At 40.4% G+C, this 27,280-nt stretch overlaps 1 protein-coding gene across 1 annotated transcript in view; it reads right to left on the bottom strand.

The window, feature by feature from the left end:
• The window catches only part of MYO16 (myosin XVI), a 543,552-nt gene extending 540,347 nt beyond the window's left edge, over positions 1-3,205 (bottom strand). The window contains exon 1 of the mRNA XM_036831092.1: positions 3,175-3,205. The gene's annotated coding sequence lies outside the window, so the exon portion shown is untranslated. The remainder of the gene's footprint in view (positions 1-3,174) is intronic.
• Between the last annotated feature and the right edge of the window lie 24,075 nt (positions 3,206-27,280).

Raw genomic sequence — 27,280 nt, 5'->3', positions numbered from 1 at the left:
TAGGAAATGTAGAATCAATGACCACGCCCACCGCACGTCCTTCCAGGGGCAGTTGTGAGGATCAAGGGAGACCTTCCGCGGAAAAGCATCCTACAAAATGATCAGATGTTATTACCATGAGTATCTCAGTTTCTAAGGGAGAAGACACTTTACTTCCTATGACTGCTTCCTCACCTCCATGCATTTCAGGAGAAAATTATCCTTTTTTACCGCTTGGAGTTTGTTTTTGTTTTTGTTTTTGTTTCTGGCCCAGATGGGTAAATTGTATGCCTTTTTAATCTAAATACATAATTTTCATTTAAAGGTTTCCTATTCTCTTGACATGCTCACTCTTTGCTCTCTGGAATTCCTACAGGACAGTGTGTTATTCCTAGTACAGAGAAAAATATAGAACAAAGGAGTGGCCAGAAGAAGGGTTGGCAGAAGGAGAAACACATGGGAAAGGAGTGAGGAGAGGAGAGGGAGATCACTGATATAAACACTTACCATCTACAAACGCCCTACCTTCCCACCTGACGGACACTCCTGTTCCGTGGAAAGAGCAAAGCCTAGTAACCTTGCCAAGATCGAGTTCTGTGATCTTGAACAAAATGACCCAAGTCCTCTGGGCCTCCTTTTTTTCATTTACAGTACTGGGGCTTGAGCAGGTCATCTTACCAGTTCCTTCTCACCCAGCGTTTTCTCATTCTATAAACATGAGCTGTCAATGGCCAGGATTTGCCCTAATGATAAGACCCCAAAGGGGCAGATACACTTGAGGTGCTCAGCTAACTACAGGCTCAAATTCAAAGAAACATCATATTCAAATATCCCAGTTCTATTGAAATATCTTTTGTCACGTATGCCAATGTTTTAACAAATTTAGTGACCTGCAAGTCACATACATACATATAGGTACGCACATATACGTATGTATAATATACGATCACATACGCATTATATGTGTTATGGTTTTACTCAACAGATTTCATTGTTTGATTTCTTAAGGAGGAGGAAAGGTTTCTATTTTTATTCAATCTCCCTCAATAACATTCATACTCTGCAGTGGGCTTATATTCAGTGGACACTCTCCTTTATCTGCAGGAGTGCTGATTTACCCATAGATCACATTAATGGCCCAGCCCAGTAGCTACTGGAGCTGTTATCTTCAAGCATTCTCAGACCAGAGGAAACAAATCTTTAAAGTACTAATTGCACGTGCAAACTAAACTAGCTATTTCAGATTAACATATACACACTACTATCTATAAAATAGATATCCAACAAGAAGGACCTACTATATAGCACAGGGAACTATACTCAATATTTTGTAATAACCTTCAAGGGAAAAGAATCTGAAAAAGAATATATATATAAAAATATATATATATATAAACTGAATCACTGTGCTATACACCTGAAACTAACACAACATTGTAAAACAACTATACTTCAATTTAAAAAAATACCTTAGCTATTTTAGTGTGTACTAAACAAATCATTTCACTCCTCCAATTTTCACAGGACATAGATAAGCTCAACCATACCATCATGCCCTTTAGATAAAATCGTATTGATTAAACTTATTTTTCCTTTAATAAATAAATATCACACTCCGAATGATTTTTATAGCAAGTAATATATCCCTGGGGCATATTAGTACTGTGTCTAAAGCAATGGCATACATTCTGGTTTCCCAGAATTCCGTCAACTATAACCTCATATGCGCACACAGGTTGATCACGTGATTAGGGACCATGGCAGCTAATGTTAAGTACATGTCACATATGCTTGTATAATTTTAATAAAGTAAACAACTTGACACAGACAAATAGACATGTTCTAGAGGACCCTTAATCCAAGGATGACAAATTACCTTCAAAGCCTTTAAACATATCCAGAGCAAAATTTAATTTATTCTAGCAGCTATGCAGTAATCCCATAAAGAGGCAGGTGGGTCTGTGGTTGCTCCCTTCCCAGTCCCATGGCTTTGCTTTCAGGACCTCACGGACAACTTTGGAGTCTCTTGTTCTTCCTCTCGATTCTAAGGCAATCACTAGGAAATTCATGGATGGAGTGTAGCGGCTTCATAAATACCCCCCACGAACCCAAGGCAAACATGTGCGAGACATTTCCACTTTCACCTGAGCAGAGATTCCAGACACCTCACGAGCTTCTCGAAGAAAGCCACCACTCAGGGAGGATCAGCGGTTCCCGGAGCGCTGGCACTTGGAAGGATAAAGACCGCCCCGCGCGCCTGCCTTTCTGCCCATTGACTGCTCTGGCTAATTCACAGCAGCTAAGTTTTCTTGGCCCTGCTGAGCAGAAGACAACCCCTCCTCCTCCAATGCCTAAACAATTCTTTCGAGTGGCAAACGCTGAACGCCCAATTTAAATGCCCCTGGATCATTCCCCCCACACAGAGGTCTGAGGCACGAGTGAGTAGCTACAGCTTTTCGATAAACGACAGAAATGCTAAGAGAACTTGATGAAAATCATCTCCATCACCTTTCGGGGGTATACCAGGGACCAGTTAAACCCAGCGCTTTCACAGACCGCGTCGGTTTCCCCCAGCCAGGGAAGATGGGGCGCGAGCGGCGGGGGAACCAAGAGCCCGGGGCGGGTACCGCGCCACCCGCCGACTTGGCCCCCCCTGTCGCCGCCGGGCCTCTGAGACAATGGAGCTGACATTGTCCCGCGGGGGTCGCGGCCAGGGGTCAGTACAACAGTGGAAGAGGCGACAGCCTGGGGGCCCTCCTTCACTCCCACATCTTTGTTCTCTGAAGTAGTCGCTCTTTTTCGTCCCCGAAGAAAAAGAGAAAGAGGGCGAACCCCCGCCGCCCCCCAGGAGTGGCCGTGTAGGGGACCGCGCCGCCCCTCGCATCTCCCGCGGCAACGAGAGGCTTCCGGCCCCTCTCAGCTGCCAGGTTGTCGTCTTCTCCGGGGCTGGGTCCAGAGTTCGGAGCGTTTCTGCCCTCAGCCCGCGGCCACACACCTCCCCGCGTCCCTCTCCGGGAAAGGGCCCGCCAGCCTCCCCTCCACGCCCCCCGCTCCGCCCTGGGACTCCGGCTGGGGACCCGGCGACGCAGGTGCCAGCAGCCCGCGCCCTCCCGGAGTCGCCCCACCGACCTCCGGACCCGGAGGCCAGGCTGCCGAGCCAAGGGCCCCGCGCACGGCGCCCGCCGCCGCCCTTACCTGCTGGAGGAGGGGCCGCCGGAGCCGCGACCCCGAGACTCGGTTCCTGGGGCGCCCCGCGAGGGTGCGCGGTGCGCGGGTCCCCTGCGCCCGGGGCCGCGGCGCGCTCGGGGCGGGCGCGGTGCGCGCAGCCCGGCCGGCGGGGCCGGCGTGGCGCTCGGAGCCCGGCGTCTGCGGCCACGCTCGCCCCTCCCCGCGCGCCCGTCGGCCACGGGCTGCGCTCGGGCTCCCGGGGGCGCCGCTCCGCCCGCCGTCGCTCTGCGCGTCTCTCCCGCCTCCCTCCGCGCCCGCCCGGCGGCCCCTCCGGGGCGGCCGCCTCCTTCCCACGCTCTCGCGCGCTGAGGCCGCGCCTCTCTCCTCTCCCAGCTCCTCCGGTCCTCCCCTTCGGGCTCTCCCGCCTCCCGCTTGGCTGCGAATCTAAGAATGGGGCTCACTCTGCAAACTTTTCCGTCCGGACTTTGCAAGAAGCGAGGCAGCAGGAGGGGAAGGGGGTGGCCCGGACGCGGGTCCCCTGCGCAGTGGCCCAGAGCTGCGACCTGGCGCGGGCATCCCCCTTGGGCAGTCCGATCGGAACAAAGGCCAACTCGGGGGCTGTGGCAGTTGTCACCGGAGGAGATGAGTGACCCTTTTTAAAGATACAGAGGCCATAACAGTCCTTCCCCCTCTGGTATTTGAGAGCCTCTGAGATTCTCCTGAAATCTGCTCCAGAATACGAACTGCAGCGTGGGACGACGAGCACGGGCAAGGAAAAGCCTTTCTCCAGGCAACTGCGCTCAATGGTAGTTTTCATGACAAAATAGAAAGCTTCCCTCCCCACTCCCCAAAATCTTGTTTTTGGTTGGTTCTGCAAACATGTTTCACTGCCCACATTTTGCCGTGAGGGCTATATTCTATATTAATTCTAGGGTTAATGTGATATATATACACAGATATATATATATATATATGCATACATAGATATACAGATATATATGCATATGTACAGATGTGTATGAAAACATATGTACAGATATAATATATAATAGCAGAGAGTCTTGTATATAACACATACTCAAGAACTGTTTATTCCAATGAGACCATAACCGTGTTAATCATTAGTTATTGGATATATTTGCATAAATCATATACATGGGTATATAAAGAAAACCTAGCGATCTCTGCCTGGAATGTAAGTTTCATTCTTAAATGACATTATACCACTGCATGTTCAGGAAAGGATTAAATAATGATTCTGAGATACCGATTTAATTTTCACTCATATTTCATATTTTTCTGTTATTTGAGATACAGTTTTTGAATTTCAAGATTGGATCAATGAAATGAATTCATTTATCTTGTAACTACATGAGACTTATCTGGAGATGCTTTCCCTGTATAATGTGACGAGATTGGAGGCCCGAGTCAGGTTTAATTCTTATAAAAATAATTTACAAAATCATTGAATTTATCAAAGCAATTTAACAATAGTACTAAGAATAATGTAGACTAGTAAGAATGAGTAGAAATTAAAAGTAAAATATTTCAGCACCTAATAGAAGTGGGCTGTGAGGACTATTCCCTATTTCTATGTTTATTGTGTTGTATAATATGTGAAACCATTCCATTTCTCTCCATATGGTAAAATTTGTATAGTAGAAGAACCTTCCCCAGAGCTAACCTACCAAAACTTAGCTCTGGTAACTAGCACTTAAACTCTATACACATCAAATAAAAGGGGCCTATTAAAATACTAACGTGGATTCAGCATGAGCGTTTATGCTGTGTATGGTTAACACCCTTACAGTTCTCTTTTTCTGATATAGATATCTGATATCTCTAGCTTTTTTTTTAAATTAGTGTTTGCATGGTGTCTCATTCCATCTTTTGACTTTTAAACTATTTGTACCTTTATATTTAGAGGCTATATGTTTGTACCTATCATATATCTGTTTCTACATTAGCAGCTTATAGTTATAAGAAACTAAAAGAAAAATATGTACATAAAAACCCATAAATCGTAAACAAGATCACATTTGTATTCTAGCCATTCCCATCACATTCTACATCATGTAGTCATAACAGTGGCTTCAAATACACAACTGACTTTGTTAAGGTTTTAAAAAATGATTTTGCTAGCCAAGCATATAGGCAATATATTATTAAGAATGCCAATATTGGTTCAGTTCCCAGAGGTAATTTTTCTCTTTAAAGTGAGATATAAACTCTGGTTTACCATTGGCAAGCACTGTGTTTACAAGGAGACATCCGATTCTAGAAAGAGCAATTCTTTTGCTAGCACAGAAGCGGGCATTATCCAGCTTTGCAACCCCAGGAGGTACAGGGTAGTAAAAGAGGATTGCCTTAAACAGAAGCCCGGACACAGCTACTTTCACATCCTAATTTAAAGTTTTTGTCACTTTTCAGAACATAAATAATTAGCTTCATCTTATGGAAAAGTGTGTGTGGTGAATTCTTTGTATTTTATTACACTCATATAATCCACTGTGCCTCTTACATACCTTTGTCAAATGAACTGGAAACTTAAAAATGGAAATACAGTAATTTGCCAATTCTTAACATTTTGGGGAAACAGAGACATTCATTCCCTGTAAAACAGCATGTCTAGATTAAAGTTATGTCCCTAAAAGTATGTGACAGCAAAAGGAAAATTTCATATTATTGGCAAACAGCATCATTTTTAAATCAATGCACAGTTATAAGTCCTGCTTCGCCAATTTGTATGAAAGTCCAGTTTCTCTATTTATTTGCTATGAACTGTTTGTGTGCCCCCAAAATTCATCTGTTGACATCCTAACCCCCAAAGTGATGGTGTTCGGAGGAGGGGCCTTTGGGAGGTGATGAAGTCATGAGGGTGAAGCCCCCATGAAGGTATTTGTGATGAGGAGAAACAGGAGAGCTTCTTGCTCTCTGCTGTCTGCCACGTGAGGATAAGTGAGAAGAGAGCTGTCTGCAACCCAGAAGAGGTCCTTCCCCCAGAGCACAACCATGCTGGCACACTGATCTTAGACTTCCAGCCTCCAGAAATGTGAGAAATAAATTTGTGGTGTAGATAAGCCTCCTAGCCTATGCTAATTGGTCACAGCAACCCAAACTAAGACATTTTTCTAACGATTATTGAGGGAGGGGTATTGAAATCTCCAACTATAATTTTGAATTTTTGCAGTTTTCCTCGCAGTTCTGTTTTTACTTCATGCATTTAGAATTTCCGTTTTCAGTGCATAATGTTTAAAATTGTTATATACTCCTGGTGAATCGATCCCTTTACCATTTTGAAATGATTTTTTTTACCTCTAGTATTCTTTGAGATGAAATCTACTTTTTCTGATATAGATATCTGATATCTCTAGCTTTTTTTTTAAATTAGTGTTTGCATGGTGTCTCATTCCATCTTTTGACTTTTAAACTATTTGTGCCTTTATATTTAGAGTGTGATTCTGTGGGAAGAGGTCATGGAGAGGATGTGACCGCCAGTTGACTCTCAGCTCCACGCGAGGAATCAGGGGCTCCCCACCCCCTCCCCTCCCCTTGGAATGTCCGCTCTGCCCACCGTTCAGGCAGTGGGAGCCGTGTTCAAGGATGCAGCCCTGAGAGCACTGTGTGGCTGGGACCATCTGGATGGTACGCGTGCCCGAACCCCGTTAAGGTCTTTCTATAAACTTTTATGATTCTGCTGGGTAAGTGCGGAGATCCATTCATCTTGCAGCACCCAGGACAAGCCTTGTAGGTAAGTCTCCTTGCTTATTATACCTGCCGCCTACCAGCCTGGAGTGTCTGCCTCTTTCTCAGTCTCCTTGCCCTCCAGGAGGGTGTCAGTTTCAGCTTTCACCTGGGGAACCCTTGAAGTTGGGAACCATAATTAAGGTACATTAGTTACCATGGAGACACCGATGTCATTTGTATATGCAGAGCTTATTGACCAAAACATGAGGCTTAGAAAACTTCAGACCTTGTGTCATGGTTATTGAGACCACATATGTGGTGTGAAATCTATTTATAAATCTCTGAGTTGTTCGTGAAAGTGTTTGCAATTTTATAAACATACAAATGATCTGGAAACATTTTTAGTTTTAAAATATTCTTACTTTCTGAAGTATCATTGTTTTGATTTAAATATTTTTCTTCAAGTGGTAAGAACAGATTTTAATCAGTAATATACTATTACAGGAGAGAAAAGAGTTCCACTATGATTTATACAGAGGTGTGATTTAAATATATTTAATCTTTAATTTATAATTACCCATGAGTTTTATACCATCACTCCTTTCAGTTTCCAGGAGTCAGAATAAGGCAGTGGTCAGGTGGTCCTGAAAACCCCTGAAGTAAAGAAAATACTGCATTTTTCTGCTAAATTCTCTGATTAGAAAAAGAAGTTAGCATTGCTACAAAGTATAGAGTTTACATTAAAAACTATTTCAGTTACAAAGGGTCAAAGGGTCTAAGAAGTAGCTACTTTTCACTTTATCAAACAAAAGGCAGTTTGCTTTCCTAGTGTGAGTACCAAGGATTCTGAATGGTGACACCCTTTGTGTGTTTGTCACATGAGCTCTGCAGTCTGGATATTTCTCATAAAGTGACTCCTTTTCCTCCAAGGGTCCTCGTTCTGTCCTACATACTCATCTCCTGGGTCTTGCTACCTTAGACTCAGTTCCATCCAGGCTTTATGACCACACAGACTCTGATTCCAGGTTCATTACTCCTTCAGTTACCCCAGTCTTTTCATAGAGATAGACTTTTTACCTGCTGACCTAAAATGAAATGCATTTCCCAAACCAAGACTCTGAACCCTGTTTTTATTTCTAGTAAAACTTCCTTCCCAGATCAATGTCCTTGGGTTGAAATTGACTCTGTCTCCATCTTTCCGAAATCCGCTTAAGCTATAACTCTGTGGTTCATTTCTGCCCTGACATGGGTATTTTACTTATTATTGTATTGTTAATCCACACCGAACAGCATGGCTCTTTTCCACATCTCATCGGTGAAAACTTCATATTTTTAAACATATGATTAAATGACCAGGATAAGTGAATATACAACCCTATTACAATTCCAACAATTCTTGTTGATTGATTCTAGTATACTGACTTGATTATTGCAATAAACACTTTCAACCAGCTGAATCTGACAGATCGAGTGATTTACGTAATTATTATTGCGTTTCATGCTCATTAGACAAGAAAGGTAAGACATTCATTTAAACTGTTGTAATTAAAATTATTTTTAGTAACCAAACAGCTTTCAGTTTCTCTCTTGCAGTTTTTTTTTAAATTACAACATTTATAAATGAGTTCAATAGGATATATGGTTTATGATAGATAACCACCTTATATTTAAAATTCTGTCATCTAGAGTTTAAAAGGCAAAAACAGTTTAGATATTTATTGTTCAAGGTCTTGAGTTCTCCTGTTCCTAACCTACCTCTACCATGATCTTAGAGTCTTCAATGATCTTAGAAGCTCATCTATGAGAGTCTATCCGACCAGTTCCTGGTCCCCCAAACACATAACAGACAGGCACTTAAACTACCGCTCCTGCTTTCTCTGGCTATGTCAGGTGTTCTAGAAACTGTCGAAGCTGAGATGGTAGCAAGGGCATGCCAGGAAAAGACAGCATTCTTGCTAAGCAACACGAATGGGAAGCAAAGGCACCAGGCAGGCAAGAGGCATCCTAAGATCTGGTTCTGAAATTAAACATCTCGGGGGCTTGGAGGAATGGGTTGGGAGGGTCATGTTAGGAAAGCAGCAGAAGAAGGAAAAGTAAAGGGAAGCAACAAGACTGTCTCAGCCGTCTGCACACCTTTTTGATTCTGCTTCCTCCTTTTCATGGAGCCTCGAAAATAAGTAAATAGGGTCAGTGTCAGGCTGGTCTTAAGTATGATATGATCTTAAGACCATCACTCTTCTCCTACTAAAAAATGTTTACTTTCATATTAGTTGAAATTTCTTAGCAAGAAATTAATTTCTTCCAAAAGTAAACAGAAGATATTTAAAAACAAAAATGTTTAAGGGCATTGGAGCTGACAGAGGACAGGAAATTCATTTTTAATCAGTGTAAATGATGATTCAATGTCTTTTCCATGTTGGAAATCATGAGATACCCCTTGGGGCAGGTGGAAGAGAAAAGAGACCACTGAAAAGTGGAAGCAAGCTGAACAAAGACTAGAGATCCCCAGAGCCATATAATTCTATATGGTTCTATAATTTTCTATAATTCTATAGAATTTTCTAGAATTTTCTATAGAAAATTCTATAATTGTCCTGTTTTTTCTTAGTCAAGAGACTAGGGCAGAGACACATTCCTCCAGAAAGCATTTCTCATCTACAGGAGTCTTAGAAAACCACCTCCTGCCTGAGGGCTGCTGCACCAGAGGCCAGCAAGACTCTTAACCAAGGTCAGGCATCTCTTAACTGTGCTAAAATCTTACATGTGAAAGCCACTTAGCAGCTGGGGCCCCGTTTGTTTCAATGTTGAAATCTCTGTAATCAATCATTTTGCTTTGTTTCAAATCAACTGTGTAAATGTCATCACCTCTGGGCATTTTAGAAATTTCTTTTGTGCTAGAAGACATTTGTCAGAGAAAAACTGAGGCATCATTTCAAATACATCCCTAGAGACCAAAGTGGTTTGTTTTAGTATCAGATTTTCATGTGGTTGCTCTTTAATTCCTATTAGAAAATTGCTAAGAATAAAAGCAAACTATCATGGGTCTCTGAAACCACAAGTTTCAAAACTCGAATTTTTAACAATTATATCTTGTCTTTTTATCAATACCAAGTACAATTGTGATGTCTGATAATTACTTAACTAAACATTCTCAATTTAGTTCCGTCATAAAATGCATCTTAACATCTATGTTTTATATGTATATAAATATATACATATTTATATATTTATAATTACATTTATAAATATATTTTTATTTTATAAACTTATAAATCTAATTTATAAATTATAAATGTATATGAAACACAATTATCTCAAACATAACTTATGAACAGTATCCCGAGAGATCTATTTATTTATTTTTATTTATTCTCCTCCGTCCAAAAGGACATCCGATAGCTTACAAGGGGAAATATTATAAAGTAGAAAGAGATGAATAGGTTTAAAGTAAAGGCAAAGGCCAAATAGAAGCACAACCATAAGAGGAGAGAAGTTATTGGTGCACAGCCCTGTGTATTGTAAAGTTTTCCGAATGACAATTGTAATGCATAACTGATTAATAATATAGTGAGCATGAATGCCCACTAAAACTGGTCATCACTCTTAAGTCTAAGCAGTAAAGTGAAAGTAAGTGTAATCTGTGTCAACATATGCATTTTTCACCAGATACATGTGTACTGTTTGCTGTAGAGAAGGCACACTTTCTTTTCCTGTTATTTTGGTCTGGGAAAAATAACTTCCATGGGGACATTTTATTTAGAGACACATGTAACCAGGTTATCTAAGGGGCAGTGTTTAAAAATGTTTGTAGCAGGGACAAACATAGTAGTGGTGGTCCTGTGCGCATGCCGCAACTAAAGGTCCTGCACACCACAGCTACACATGCCGCAGTGAAGATCCCGCCCGCCGCAGCCAAGACCCGGCGCAGCCTAAATAAATAAATAAATAAATATTTTTTAAAAAAATGATTGTAGCAAACTTTACCCATAGTAGCACCCAGGTTTAGAAAATCTCAAGTATTTCAAGATAGAAGCAACAAAAATAACAATTAACATGTGTACATCACTAGAAAGCCTACAGATCACTTTTATATATGACCGGTCTTTTAATTTTATCATTCTTAAAAAACCACGGTTATCATTACTTCCATTTTATGTCTGAGGTCCCTGGGCTTCAAGCTTTTGAGCAAGGGATCTAATTGGGTGAGGGAAAGATTTAGGACTCGAATTCAGGTCCCATGATTCTAAATTGTATGATCTTTTCATTCACCTCTCCTGAATTTGAACCATAAAGTTATCCTTATATCCTAAACCTATCATTTATATTTTTAATTTACATTGAAAAGTTTTTCTTCTGAATTTTGATCAGAAGTCAGTATATCTCAAGGTATTGAGAAGAATTTTATTAGCACATAATTTATCCAAGAAGTTCTCTTGAGTGTGAAAAGCAAGCTGAGTGTCTCTCTCTACCAAGGTGATTTAGAAGACTCTTCCTCGGTCATGAATGTGCATGTGAATCACCTGAGAACCCTGTGAAAATACAGAGTCTGACTCAGTCAGTGCGCGGGAGGGGACCTGCCTCTAATACCGTCACGTTTTCCATCGCGCCCTGTTGATCTCCAGGACTCCCCTACCCTCAGCTTGTGTAGCTCTTTTCCATTTACAGATTAAAGTGTCTCCTTGGGAAATTTCAACCTTGTTTAATGTGCGTGCTGTGCGTTGCTGTTATTAATCTTAGTTTACCAACGAAACAGAATCGCTGAAGGTCAGTGGGTGCTCACAACCATTCAACTGGCTAGAGAGGCGATGATAAAGTCACACCAAGGGCTGGTTTCCTGACTCCAGAGCTCTTTCCAGAGTGTCACCCTCACCCCGGAGACAGTGCTGCGACCCCTCGTCATGCACTAGGACACTGGGACACCGCATCAGCAGGTGCAGGAGTTGGCAACCCGGTGGCGTCGTGACCCAGCCTGGCTGGGAAGATTCTCCCAGCCTCTGCTCCAGAAGTCCCCTCTCATGCCCTTACAAGACAAACTTGAAAAGAACCGCTTGGCAGGTGCAGCCTTCTGGACTGTGCTCTCCGCCGGGACCCCAGGGTGAGATAGACTCCGCCCAACCCCCTGTTCTGAGCCCACTTCCCAGGTCAGGTGCGCTCACTGGGCTGCCCGCGTCCTCTCTCCCGTGCGTCACTTCATTTAGCCTGCGTTCACGTCCATCTCTCCCCCGGCTGCCAGTTAATGACAATCTCCACCCTCACTTATCTCTTCCATAACTTCGATTTCACCTTCTTTCCCTCTTCAAAGCTACATAAGAGGAAAATTTCCAGTAGGATCAGCAAAGTGGTCAAAAATACATTCTGAGGTGCTTATTTCTTCTTGTGGGAAAAATGCAATAGGTCAGAAGGGTTTTTTTATGTTTTTGTCTGTTAATCTTCTAAGTTTTCCCACCTATGTGATTTTTGTGGAAGATTGTCTTCATCACAGTCAGGAGAATATATTACATTTGACTGACTGACTCTCAGCAAAGTGCCGCGCCCCAGGGTCCCATCCTCACGCGGCACGGCTCATAAATGTTGAACGAGAGTAATGATGCTTACGGTACCATTTTACAGTGAGCTCAAAAGGTGCAGCTGGCAACTACCCGTAAGAGAAACACTATACGTTTCCGTGAAAAGAACTGTTATGACAATGATGTACAGTGACAGCAAGGTGGTATTCCAATCCAGGATCCTCTGGTGAGGGCCTAGTGATGTCCATAATAATACAATTAAAGAAATACAGCTTGCAAATGAGGCCTGTCATTGCCAGAGAAGATTTAGAAAGGAGTAGTGCATGCTGCAAAACTGTCTTTTCTTCCCCAGTTAAATCAGTTTGCGTAACAGGCATGGAGGATACGAAAAAGAAGAACACAATTCTCTGCCCAAAATAAACTTAACGGAATAATTTTAGCAAGAGCGACTATATACATTTTACATGTGTATGTGTGTGTGTGTGATTGTATATACATATACATAAGATGGAATAGAGCAACTATATATATAGTTACACACATGAATGTTTTAAAATATAGGTGTTATTATTATCATTCAGGTATGGTGAGGACAATATTTCAGGAGATGACTCGTTGAAAAGATAAATTGTTTTAACCTCAGATCTCGAGAAGAGGGGGCACACCATGCCAGGCAGAGCCACACAGGGAAGCACCTGGGGTGGTCAGAAGGCATAACCTTGATCGTGGTTTCTGCAGGAAGAAATGGAGGAGGCCAGCAGCTGGTTTAGGATTGGCTAGTCTGAATAATTTCAGCATGCTCTGGGGTGTGGAGGCATCCTTACTTGTCTGGCATCTGGCCTTGGAGTGATTAGGGCAAGGAAGGAGGTGGTTGGGTTGTAGGTTCTGGATTGGCTGATTTGCCTATGACAGGCACATTGCAGACTGCCGGGAAATCCCCTGACATCTCTAGCAATTGGCTAGCCCTGGGAGGGATAGTCCCTCCAGGGTCCTCAGGGCCCCCAAATCCCAAAGCATCAAAAATACAGAAAATAAAAAGGCACGATCAATATAGTCTATAGCAGATTAAAACATTTATGTAAAAGGTTCTATCTTTCCTTGCATATAACCACAATAAAAGATGTTAAAAATTAGGCTTATAAAACACTTTTGCAAATAATTCCTCACTTGATTGATGCAAAATCCTCCAGTGAAAATAGAAAAGTGTTATCCTAACTTTATAGAAAAAAATGTATAATTTTTCTTTAAAATGTAATCTCTCTAGTGCAAAAATACATTCCAAATGGGTTAAACATTTCACCGTTAAAATGAAATCATAACAGAAGTAGGATAAATTATAGGTGAGATTTTTACAATGTTGAGTTTAAGGATTTGTTAAGATAACCACTGTTTAGTTATCCACTGATGTGCAACAGATTTCCCCAGAACTGAGCAGCTTGAAACAACAAGCAGGCGTCATCTGCATTTCTGTGGATTAGGAACTGGGCGTGGCTTAGCCTGGTGGTCCTAACACACCTCACCGGAGTCTGCAATCAAGGTGCCGCCCAGGATGCAGTTACCTCAAGGCTCAATTTGGGGACAGGAACTTCCAAATTCACTCACATGGAGCTCCCAGCCTCTCCACAGAGCTTTCTCCTGGTTTTCCCTCAAAGGGTGGAGGAAGCGTGACAAAAACCACAGGCATTTTGTCATATAATCTTGGAAAAGACATCCCACCACTGTTCCCATGTTCTGTTCATCAGAAGTCCGTACGTTCAGCCTGTATTCATGGGAGCGGCTTACACAGGGGCAGGAGCAGGTTTAGAAAACGTGGGACATTTAACAGGCTGCAAAAATAGAGTACTTGGCAAAGAGCTTGTTAAAGGTCTAAATATACAAAGAGCTCTTAAATTTAATAAAAATAATTAAATTTTAAAAAGAGTTCCTAGGAAATTAAGAGCAGTTCAGAAAACAAGAAATTCACATTCCTACCAAACCTATGGGGAAAAAACTTTCAACCCTACTAGCAATGAAAGAAATACTGATTAAAATGTGAGATTATGCTTTCCCTCATCAGATAGTTAAACAGGAAAAAAAATGATAACATCCATAGAAGACATACACGACTAATGGTAGTAGAAATTGGTAAAGCTTTTTGAGAAAGCAAGTTACCTATAAGTATGGTAAGCTTTAAAAAATGCTCATACACTTCATATAGAAATCCTCATTCCAGGCCTCTGGAAGAAGAAAGTTGAAAATGTAGAAGCAGGTTTAGTCATAAAAATATTTATCGTAGAGTGACTTGTATTGGCAAGAAAGTGAAAACATTTTAAATATTCAACATTAGAGGAATCATGTAAATGGAAAAGTGACACAAAACCCCCTCATCTAAATGGGAAATAAAAGCAGGAGGATTTCTAAATAAGTGTTTAAATAAGAAGTAAAAGTGGAGGGATTCTCTCCTAAGTCACAGAATGTTCCAAGAAGGAGCCACAGCTCAGCTCAGGGAACGATACTGTCCCAAAGATGAACTGTTTTCCTACAATAAAAGGGAGATACTCGGTGTTGCTCTGGAGAGAAAAGGGACAGAAAAGTAGGTGAACACACAGAAAAGCAAGGAAAGGGGGAAGAAAGAGAGATAAATGCTGAAATGCTGAAAAATAAAGATTGAAACTTGAACTTAAAAAACTTCCTCAACCAAGACATTTATTATGAGCAGTGACTTCTGATGTCAGGCATCAGGTTGTCTGCGTTATCCCAAGGGGGACCCCTCCAGCTCCCCAAATCCTCAGTCAGTCTCACACACAAATGCCTCCTCTGATATTTTTATTAAGGAAAATACCTGAAATTCATATCTGGGTCCAGGTGGTACAGAGCAGATCTTATGTGAGACGGTGAGAAGATTCTCAGGGAGAACTAATTTAATTGAAGAGCCTGATCAGAAAATCTACAAACAACAAATACTGGAGAGAGTGTGGAGAAAAGGGAACCCTCTTGCACTGCTGGTGAGAATGTAAATTGATACAATCACTATGGAGAACAGTATGGAGGTTCCTTAAAGAACTAAAAATAGAGTTACCATATGATCCAGCAATCCCACTACTGGGCATATACCCAGAGAAAACCATAATTCAAAAAGACACATGCACCCCAATGTTCACTGCAGCACTATTTACAAAGCCAGGTCATGGAAGCAACCTAAATGTGCATCGACCGATGAATCGATAAAGAAGATGTCGTATATATACACAATGGAATATTACACAGCCATAAAAAGGAACGAAATTGGGTCATTTGTAGAGATGTGGACGGACCTAACGAATGTCATACAGAGGGAAGTAAGTCAGAAAGAGAAAAACAAATATCATATATTAATGCATATATGTGGAATCTAGAAAAATGGTACAAATGAACCGGTTTGCAGGGCAGAAACAGAGACGCAGATGTAGAGAACAAACGTATGGACACCAAGGGGGGAAAGCAGGGCGGGGATGGTGGTGGATGAATTGGGAGATTGGGATTGACACATATACACTAATATGTATAAAATAGATAGCTAATAAGAATCTGCTGTATAAAAAATAAATAAAATAAAATAAAACAAAACAAACAAACAAAAAAAAAAGAAAAAGAAAAGCCTGAACATCCAGTTAGGACGGATGGTGAGAAGATAACAGCCCTAGTAATTTACAGAAATCCTGGTGAGGGCATTGAACTTCCTCCCATCCGTTATATGGGGATTTTGAGCCAATCTCATAAACAGCTTAGAAAGCGGGGTGACCCTGATTGCTATTTCGATTGCCCAAATCATAGAATTCTACGCAGCCCTTATAAATGAAGCTTTAGAAGAATGTGTAATAGCAGAGAAGGGTGTCTAATGTGTATTGTTCAGTGAATAAGCGAGTGCAGAATAGTATAGTTAGTGTTGTAATCTAATTGTATATACATTTTATACATGGAGAAGACACTAAATATACGAAACATGTCTATAGAGGCTATCTGTGGGCAGTGGGGTTAAAGTGATTTTTATCTTCTCTGTTCATCTGTATTTTATACAGTAAAAAGCAGTGCTTGCTTTCTGAGACAATCAGAAAGATTGAGAAGGCTGTCTGTGTGTTTATGTGTCTTAGGTCAGGCTCCCAAAACAGCAGAGCCTGAAACAGGGGTCCTTGTTTAAGTTATTTACAGTTTCTTAGCAGGAAGCAGTCTAGGGCAGGCAGAAAAATTAAGCAGGAAGGTTTAGACATCTCTGGCATGCCACAGTATTCCCATTTTCCCTTAAAAAGTAATTCTTACATGGCTGTTAAGCTCCAACATTAGAGGATTTAATTTATGAAATGAATACGTGTCATGTGTAGTTTAAACTGTTTTGAATTTCTTTCCTGTGAATTTTCTGTGAGTGGTAATTTAAAGACCAAATGATAATTTGTGGGGTGGGAATTGTTCAAGACTTAGCCCTTGTTCAATAATGTCTGTTATCCAACACTGAAGGCAGTGTCCAGGCCAGTCAGATATTAGGTTTAATAAAGTAGACATATTTTCCCTGAAGGAATGAAAATACCGTGATCCAAGTCTACCTTTGGTGCTAAGTGAGTGTCTCAAACCTTCTCCTCAGTAACCCAGTTGTTCAAGCTTGTTTAGTATCATCTCTAGTCTTACCATCAAAGTAAGGCAACTTACTTTGCAGGGCAACTCTGCAAAGGCAACTCTCTTTTTTCCACTTGCGTTGGGCCAAATGCCTGAGAGTAAACCTGGGGTCTTTTCTTTTACACATGTAACCCAGGGGCAAATTCTGTTGGCTCTCCCTTCAAATCGAAGACAGAATCTCTTAAGCTACTCACATCTCATCACCTAGTTCAAGCCGAACTTGTTTATGCCTTGGGCTGTGGAATTAGCCTCCAGACTGGTCTCCTCATACCATCATTGGGAATTAAGTCTCCACATGTGAACGGAAACAAACATTCAGACCTTAGCAGTCTCTAATGCTTGTTCTTTATTTCAACCTTAGACAACTGCTTGCTTTTCCTGAAATTCATCTTTAATTATTGCCTCCATTTCTCACATATTCTCTTTCCCTTCCTAGAAAGTCATTGCCCACTTACCAAATGTATAGACATTTACTGAATGACTCAGTGAAGCTGGGAATCACTGTGGTTGTGTGTTACTTATTGTTCTGTACTCTGCCCACAACGTACTTTGGGTCAAGTCTTCATTAACTGGTATATACTGGTGATGGGGTCTGTGCACATTTTCAGTAGGAAGGTAATCCAGCTTCTGTCCCCCCTAAAGTTTCTGTGAAGACTACAATGAACACATCTAACATGGAGACAAATCCAGTGTAAAACTAAATTACGTTGAAACTCATGCAAGAGCATGTTTGAATTTACATTAATGAACAAAACAAAATGTAATGTAGCTATTCTTTCCCTTTGGTCTTTAATTCCAATGAATATTTCTAACATAAACTTATGTATACACACAGTTACAACATACAGATGCAGGCATATATTCACACTGATACTAATCTGGTGTTCAGGCTCAGATACAACACTATCTTGGTCTTCATTATACATGAACCCGATCTTATCTTCCTGTTTAAATAAAATAATGAAAACCATACATCCACTAGAAATGTGCTGTTTAGGGTTTTGTCTTTTTTTTTTTAGAAAGGTAATTTTAAATTTATTTATTTATTTATTTATTTTTGGCTGTGTTGGGTCTTCGTTTCTGTGCGAGGGCTTTCTCTAGTTGCGGTGAGCAGGGGACACTCTTCATCGCGGTGCGCGGGCCTCTCACTATCGTGGCCTCTCTTGTTGCGGAGCACAGGCTCAGTAGTTGTGGCTCAAGGGCCCAGTTGCTCCGCGGCATGTGGGATCTTCCCAGACCAGGGCTCGAACCCGTGTCCCCTGCATTGGCAGGCAGGTTCTCGACCACTGCACCACCAGGGAAGCCCTAGGGTTTTGTCTTTGAATATAAAAGAGGCAGGACAATTGTTAAAGATTGAATTGTGTCCCTCTCCTCTAAATTCATATGTTGAAGCCCTTAACACCAATGTGACCGTCTTTGGAGATAATTAAGGTTAAATGAAGTCATAAGGGTGGGAATCTAATTCAACAGGACTGATGTCCTTATAAGAAGAGAAACTCTCTCTCTCCACCATATAAGGACACAACCTGAAGGTGACCATCTACAAGACAGGAAGACAGTTCTCACCAGAAATCAAAATTTCCAACACCTTGATCTTGGATTTCCAGCCTCTAGGACAGTGAGAAAATCCATTTCTGTTTTTAAGCCACTCAGTGTGTGGTATTTTGTGATGGCAGCCTGAGCAGACTGATACCATGACATAAACCTACTGAGAAAAGTAAGCTGTAATTCAACTGCGACCCTTGCTGTATAATCATCCCGAGGGCAGATGGCATTTTCAGCTTTCCTTAGGAATCCCCTCAGGGGGCATATGAGGAAGGGGTGGGGTGAAAGGGTTAAGTAATGTTTAACCAGTGTGTGTACTTGGTTCTTTTCATCTTCCTGAGGCTTATTAGCACTGAGTATCAATTCACCGGGAATGAATAATACCTTGAATGACGTCAGCTTCCGCCAACATGTAGAGGTTACTATGGCAATGGAGAAAGTTTGTCAGAGCACAAAACAAGGACCATGCTTGATATATTAGTCAGCCAGGGAAAGCAGTCACATATAAGCTGCAGCATTCATTCGATGAATAGTCATTTATGCAGCATGAGTGTCAGCAATTCCGCTGCGTTTTTCTGAACATCAAAACTTTGGCAGTTGTATTGAGAATCTTGGCAGATTTACAAAAGTGGTAACGCTCATTTTCTGAGCCTAGTTTTTTTGGGTTTTGTTTTTTCGTTCTTTATTTCTTGAAACCCATATTTTCTAAAGGTTCACAGGGTTTCGAATCCAAATGCCAAAGTGAACGTTTTCCACTAGGGTTCAACACCGCTGTTCGCTGCAAATCAGCATTGTTTTTCCTTCTAGTCATTTGGAAATTACTTTTACTTTATTAATTATATTTGGCCTTTTTTAGTGCAATGTTTTATTACACTGCTATTGTCTGGTCCTATTAATTATTCTTAAATTCCCCTTAATTGCTCTTTTCAAAAAAGGCTGTAAAAAAAAAAAGAATGAATGACAATTAAAAGTACAATGACGGGGCTTCCCTGGTGGCGCAGTGGTTGGGAATCTGCCTGCCAATGCAGGGGACACGGGTTCGAGCCCTGGTCTGGGAGGATCCCACATGCCGCGGAGCGGCTGGGCCCGTGAGCCACAATTGCTGAGCCTGCGCGTCTGGAGCCTGTGCTCCACAACAAGAGAGGCCGCGATAGTGAGAGGCCCACGCACCGTGATGAAGAGTGGCCCCCGCTTGCCACAACTAGAGAGAGCCCTCGCACAGAAACGAAGACCCAACACAGCCATGAATAGATAAATAAATAATAAATAATAATTTAAAAAAAAAAAAAAAAAAGTACAATGACGTATCTGATCTCATTGGGTAAGATGTAGATTTGATTTCAATATATAGAGTGGAACCAGTTCCTTCCCCTTGAGCAGATTACTTGAAAAAGGAAGTCATCATTAAAACCAGAACCAAAGCAAGTTCTCTAAAAGCAAGGTGTACAAAACTAACATCACTTCCTTTCTTACTAATGTTATTGTACAGAAAGTAAAAGCCAAAATCGTGTCATATATCTTCATTTCAGCAAGGCATTCAATAGTCTCTCATGTAATTATTTGGCATGAAACCCCTGAATCCTAGTTCCGGTAGGAATTTCTACACTGAGACATTTGCAGCAAGTTGAAGCCAAGGTTTGCAAGATCCAGGCCATATATAGGATCTGCAGTAAGAGGACCGGAAAGTCGATAATACCGGCAATATGCATAAGAGTAGCTGGGAGCACCTGACAGTGGCATCAGACTGGCAGGTGTGCAGAGCAGAGCTGGGTCTGCCCGGTCCCTCCCTGAATACCCCACACCCCCTGCTTTGGACTTGGTGATTATTCAAAACATGGGGGGATGCAGAATCTTCTGCATCCCCGCTGAGCTGTAGCTAATGGTTTAGGGAAGGAAATGGACCTAGAAAACCAGAGATGAATGTCTCTGAGCAGCCTCAGAAGGACCCCCATTGAGATGGATATTGCTGGATTAGAGAGGGGACCATGCACTGACTTTTTTCCTTTACAAATTTATTTATTTTGCAATTAACCAGTTTCAACATTTTTGTCAGGCATGAGGCAGGGCCACCGCCTTTAGACTGGAGTCACAAAAAAACGGTGAGTTTCAAGAAGGAATTCATGTAATTATGTGTTTGGACTCCTCTGAATTTTTTTTTATCAAAATGTAAAGAATGGTTCTTCTAAAGTAACGATCCACTTGCTGGAGCCATCAGACTCTTTCTTCTTTCCGACTGATGTACCCAAAGTCAACTCAGTTTTGCTTTTACTGATCATTTACTTTTTAATGTGGGACAATTTAAAAGAGCTTTGGTGATGAAATTATTCTGACTTTAATTTCACAATGATAGAGCCCATTATTCTACATTTATAGACAAAAATCATTTGGGGAATGGGCTACTTGTTTTTTTCAAAGATGAAAACAAATGTAGCAGAGCAAAATTTTAAACAGATCATCAGTAATGTATGTTAAAGACTTGTCTTACAGTTTTCAGAACACATCACTATGTTCAACTCAGAGTAGAAATAAGTAGAAATAGCCAAACCACAAAGTCTGGTTTCAGTTCCAGGGCTGACCACAAGAACAGCTCAAATGTGGCTAAGGTTACTTTCATTCAGCATTATAATCAAACTAGTTGATGCACAGCATGAAGGCTCCCAGGAGATCCAGGAAACGTGGGCTGTGTGTGAGCTATCTTTGGCTCCTACATTCCTGACAAATTCTTACCTGCTGCAGGGCCTGGAGTCCACAGGGGGTGGGCGATCCCCCAGCTCTTTATTACCTGGAACCTCAGGATAACCTGGAGATCACAGGCATTGCTGCCTTTTAAGTGCTGCAGCTGCAGTTACAGGGAGAGATGGCAGGTGCCCAGCAGTAGCTGGTGGGCATTCTTTGCCATATGGGCACACTGGCTTCCTTCTGTATTTCAGTTCTTACTGCATCTTCAGGCCTGCTCTCCTTGTCAGAGAAAAAGTTCTGGATGTGGCCTGCCTTATGCATGACACTCTGAGAAATTCTTCAAACCACTATTCATTTAAAAACTGAGAAATAAACTTAGTCATGAAGCTGTCAAGCTATATGGAAGGGGCAGACACTATCAGTTGTGCGGTGGAGGAAAAGCACGGCCGAGATTTCCAACTCTCAGAAGAAAAATAAAGTAGCACAAGAGTCCAATAAAAAGTCGTGATGCCCCTGGGTTAACCTGTGTAAAAACAGTGCTTGTAAATGCACGCCTTGAGCTGCAGGACACTGGTCATGGCATGCTCTGTGGTTCCACAGTTCTGCTACTTAAAATCAGAGTGTCCTTGTGCAAGTACCTTAAACACTCTGTGCCTCGGTTTGCTCAGCTGTAAAACGGGCATGATAATGGCAATTGCCTTGAAAGTTTGTTAAGAGAGCAAATGAATTAATACCTGTAAAGCCCTCCTAGCATGTCTGGGGCAAATTAAGCATCTAAACTGGTATCAGGATTACTGCAGGATTCCTGGACTCTCCAAAATGACCTTTAACCTCTACAAACTCAGGTTGAATTCCACTGCTGCCGATTTATCCACTACTGAAGATATTTCATTTCCACTGGGATAGTCTCACTTTTCTTAGCTCTCCCTTTTTGAAATACGATTTGGGTGAAAAAGACCATTTTGTTTCCTACCGAGTCTTGGCTGCCATAATCTCTACTGGCAGAAGAGGTAAAATCAGTGAACAGGTGCAGATCTGGGAACTTCCTGAGGCGAGAGAATGGAAATCAGAAATGAGACGGGAAATCCTTGATGTAAATGCAGAGGAATGGCCCTGGTCACATGCTCCTTGACCATCTAGTCAGCTCTCAAGATCAATGGCAGCTTCCTAAAGGATCTAATAATGGTTAAGATACTAATCATAACACAACCACGGAAGCAGCCACATTACCAGGCACTGGTATGGTTCTAACTGTACCAACAAATGTGCCCCATGTTTAATCCTCACATTAGCAGCCACTGTTGCTAATTCTCATTCTATAATAGAAGTCTGACACAGAAAGAAATAACTTGCCCAAAGTCACACAGCTTCAAATGGGCTAGTCGGACATCAAGTCCACACTCTTAAATAATACCCCAAACTGAGAAACACAGAAGGAGTTTTATTAGAAATCCTAGAGTCATTGATGAAAAAAATCTCAAGATGCAGCGCTTCTGTAGACATGGCTTCACCTTCTAAATAAGATATCATTTGAAAGTGCATTTAGCCCTGTTTAGAAGCAATAATTTCTGTCATGCTTTAGCACTAGTTTCATAAAAAGAAACAAAAACAACTATTAGAGAAGTTTAGAATAGACTTGCTGTTTCAAAGTAAGATGAATGCAATTGCACACTACTGCTTTCTCCATCAGTATCACTCTTAAAATACATTGTAAAAAGTACTGCTACTTTCAGGAGTCTAAGAGAAGCTGTTCATCTCTGAATCATAAACAATCCTCCCCTAGAACTGTATTCATAATTCCATTTCCAGATCAGTACAAGGTCTTTTGCCTCAGACTGACTATTTTCATTGTGGCAAAAATAGAATAAGATTTATACTGCCCAAATCATTTACTTCAAAACTTGTTTTCTTTTTCTTGTTATTGAAATTGCTTTTCCAGTTAAAAGATTAAAGTAATCCAGTTATACATGCGATTATGAGAATAGATTTTAAATATCATTTCTTCTTTCATTAAATAGCTATGTAATGAGTTTATAAGTACTTATAAGAGGTAGACAAGTTGCCTTCATAGAATAAGCATTTCAGTGGAGGAGAGAAATGAAAGAAAGAGAGGAAGGAGGAAGGAAGGAAGGAAGGAAGGAAGGAAGGAAGGAAGGAAGGAAGGAAGGAAGGAAGGAAGGAAGGATGAAAGGTTAAGAATTTTTAGGACTGGGAAAGAAGGCAGTTATGATTGATTGATCAGCAGAGACCTACTTTGAAAAGGTTTGTTAGGGAAGCCCACCTCTGTTTGTGATTTAGATTTTGAAAAAAAATTTACATTTCTCAACAAGAAAGAGAAATTTCATTCATGTGGTCTAGTTTTGATTTACAAAAAAAGTAGTTTTCGGCATCAATAATTTCCAGACAGTCTCCAAAAATAGGACTCAACCACACTTTAAAATACTTCCCCGCTTTTCTTCTTTTTCTACTCAGAATGGCTACAAGAAGCTAAGAGAAACCCTGTCCGCCCACTCAGGTCCTAAAGAAGCACTGATTTATTCTTTGGTTTACGTTGTGTGTAGTATTCACGAGAGCAGCTTTGATTCAACATTAAGTACTTTTCCGGTTTCTTTTATTTTAATAAAAATTTAAAGAAAATTTTAAGACTGAGCTTTGAAAAACCAAGAATGCTCACTAGAAATTGGTTTCATAGTTTTTATCTGACGAAGAGCTTCTCCCTTCTAACTTAGGCCTGTGGTTCTGACCTTATCTATCAATCATTCAGGTACCTGAATAATATCTATGACTATTTTAGAGACCAGCTAATCATAAGAAGAAATGGTAGTTCCTTCTCTTCTGTCTGAAAATGCATCTGCTTTCTTTCTTATAAAACACAAGCCCAGAAATCCTCTATTTACTTGGTTTACTTTCAGTTACAATCTACTAACTTGGTGTAACTTTTCAACTAACAATTAAATGTGCATGCTGAGGAATAATTTTGAAAGTTAAATAGTTGATCACTACAGGAGGCCTAGAAGATTTAAAGATTTTATGCTCTGGAAAAAAAGCAGCCGCATGGCACAGGGAGATCAGCTCGGTGCTTTGTGTCCACCTAGAGGAGTGGGATAGGGAGGGTGGGAGGGAGACGTAAGAGGGAGGAGAAATGGGGATAAATGTTTATGTATAGCTGATTCACTTTGTTATACAGCAGAAACTAACACACCATTGTAAAGCAATTACACTCCAATAAAGATGTTAAAAAAAGGAAAAAATAAAAGCAGCACCAGGCTGCTTTCCAGATAATTTTATACAGTAAGTTGTATGCCCAGGTTGCTTCCTAAACTGGGCCTATTTATTCCCACGTATTATGAAAAATGTTCATTATTTTTCTGTGTTATTATGAATGAATAATGTGGAGAATTGGAAAAAAAGTTGAAATATAATCTACCTATATCTTCAACACCCATAAATAATAATTGTAAATATTCTGACATGTATTTTACAAATGATTCTCTTACAAAATTGAAGACACATTGCTCTTACAAGATGCAACATCGTTTTTCACTTTAAAATATATCTTAAGAACTTTCTTATGATATATTTTTATTTTTCAATATTCTCTAAGAAGATAACTTTTAGTGGTTTAGTAAACATTTCTAGAATAAAAATACCTGACTGCAGAATGAATACCCCATCACGTGATTTTACCAAAACTTATATTTAACCATATTGTTCCATTGTTTGACATTTTTTAAAAAAATTATTTATTTATTTATTTATTTTTATGGCCGTGTTGGGTCTTCGTTTCTGTGCGAGGGGTTTCTCTAGTTGCGGCAAGTGGGAGCCACTCTTCATCGCAGTGCGTGGGCCTCTCACTATCGTGGCCTCTCCTGTTGTGGAACACAGGCTCCAGACGCACAGGCTCAGTAGTTGTGGCTCACGGGCCTAGCTGCTCCACGACACGTGGGATCTTCCCAGACCAGGGCTCGAACCCGCGTCCCCTGCATTGGCAGGCAGATTCTCAACCACTGCGCCACCAGGGAAGCCCCATTGTTTGACATTTTTGCAGCTTCCAAGTTTTGTAGATAGAACTGGGATTGACATCCTTGTTATAGAAAGCCCTTTGTGTATCTCTAATCATCTCCTTGGGATAAATTACAAGTGTGATTAATAAACTAAAAGACATAAAATTTATAGTGCATTTTATACATATGGTCAAATTATAAAAAGAGTGTCTCAACTCACATTCCCACTGGCACAACAAAGAGAATGCTTACCCTCATCCCTTTTATAGTGACTGGTTTTACTTTGTTGAAATTTGAAGGACAGGTAGCATTTGTAGGAGAGGAAGAGAACTGTATTTGGTATGTAACAGAATTTTAAGATGCGAGTAAGCCAGTGCTCAGATGAAATTCATTGACCTAAACATTTATGTCATTAAACAATAATGTATTAAATTAAACTAAGGCATTTCCTGAAAATTTAGGAAAAGTATGTTAGAATAAAACAAAAGGAGAAGATAAAAGAACTAATGATATAAAAACCAAAGGCAGTAAATTGGAAATTTAAAATTTAAAAGGAGGTAAAACAGAGAAGGAAAACTAAAAAAGGGTTCTTTGACAACTATGGTGATGATTGTCTCTCATTTCTTCCCCTGAACTACCACCTCCTTCTAAAAATCTTATTTCCACTGCCAAGGAAAATTGGGGAACTGCATTCTCCAGCATATTCTTCCCCACAGGATTTCAGATTTTCAAGCTGAAAAGTCAGAGGGTCTCACTCTAGATATAAAAGTCCAGGGAAAAACAAGGGAGAAAGAGAGATGATTATTTCATCCTGGAAGTTTCTGGCAACACAAGGGCTGAGTGAGGATTGAAGAAGCTTCTACAGCATGAAAAAGAAAGCACAGCTACTGATGAATATCTTGCAAGTAAATAGAATCCAACATACATGAAAAGAACAACGGCCGCCACAAAAAGGGATTTATTCCAGGACTCAATCATAGTTAAAGATTACGTAAAATACTGCTATCAATCACAATGAAAATACTATCTTTTCATTTCAGTTGATACAGAAATGACATATGAAAAATTCCAACTCCGTGCCTGATTAAAGAAAAACATTTTTATGAAATAGGAGCAGTTAACTATTTCCTTTCTGGATGAGAAGAACACATGGGAAATCACACCCTGCATGCTACTTGAAGGAGAGAGGCTAAGAGCAGTTGGTTTAGGCCAGATCAAGACACCATCACTTAATAGTCTTTTCAGGAGTACTAGTCAATTCAGAGAGACATGAAAAGAAAAAAAAATGTAAAACTAGAGAAAAACGTGGCAAAGTTATCTTTTACAGGTTATATGATTCTATACCTTAAATGCAACTAAATGAAATTTTTAAAAAAACTATTAATCACAAATATAATAAATACAATAACAACTATTACATCCAGGTCAGAAAGTGGTTGGTTCTATTAATATACCCAAACAAAAACACTCTTTACTGCTTTAATTGAAAGAAAAATATCAGATTTACAATAATACTCCCCAGAAGGGAGGTTAAAATATCTTAATGAACTTAGCAAGAAATTTGCAGCACATGTGAGGAAGGGTTTTAAAAGTTATACCCACTCTCATAGATAAAAGACAAAAACGACAGAAATGAAGAAATATTTGCCATTCATATAAGAGTAAATGGCAATTTTCTTAGAATTAAAAGAACATTCAAAAATTGACAAAAAAATATGAATAATCCAATACAAAAGTAACAAGGGATTTGTCCAAATAATACAGAGAAGAAGAAGTTAAAATTCCAATGAATGTATGGAAAGATTCTTCCCTTTATCAGTAGGAAGGAAAATACAATTAAGTAACAGTGCGATATGAGTTTTCACTATCAATAAAAGTTTAAAAAGAAATCAAATCCCAGACTGACAAAGCGGAGAAACAGGAACTCACAACCCCATGGTTGCTGGCACTGTTACTGTGAACACAAATATCAGTAAAAACTTCATAGAAAAATTTGAAAAAATAATTACCAAAGTTTTAACTATGTTAATTATAATTTATAATTATAAATTTTGACCCAATCTTGCTCTTACAAATGTCCAACAT

This window comes from Balaenoptera musculus, chromosome 18 (assembly GCF_009873245.2).
Source record: "Balaenoptera musculus isolate JJ_BM4_2016_0621 chromosome 18, mBalMus1.pri.v3, whole genome shotgun sequence".
Lineage (NCBI taxonomy): Eukaryota > Metazoa > Chordata > Mammalia > Artiodactyla > Balaenopteridae > Balaenoptera > Balaenoptera musculus.
This window is presented reverse-complemented; position numbering and strand designations above follow the sequence as displayed.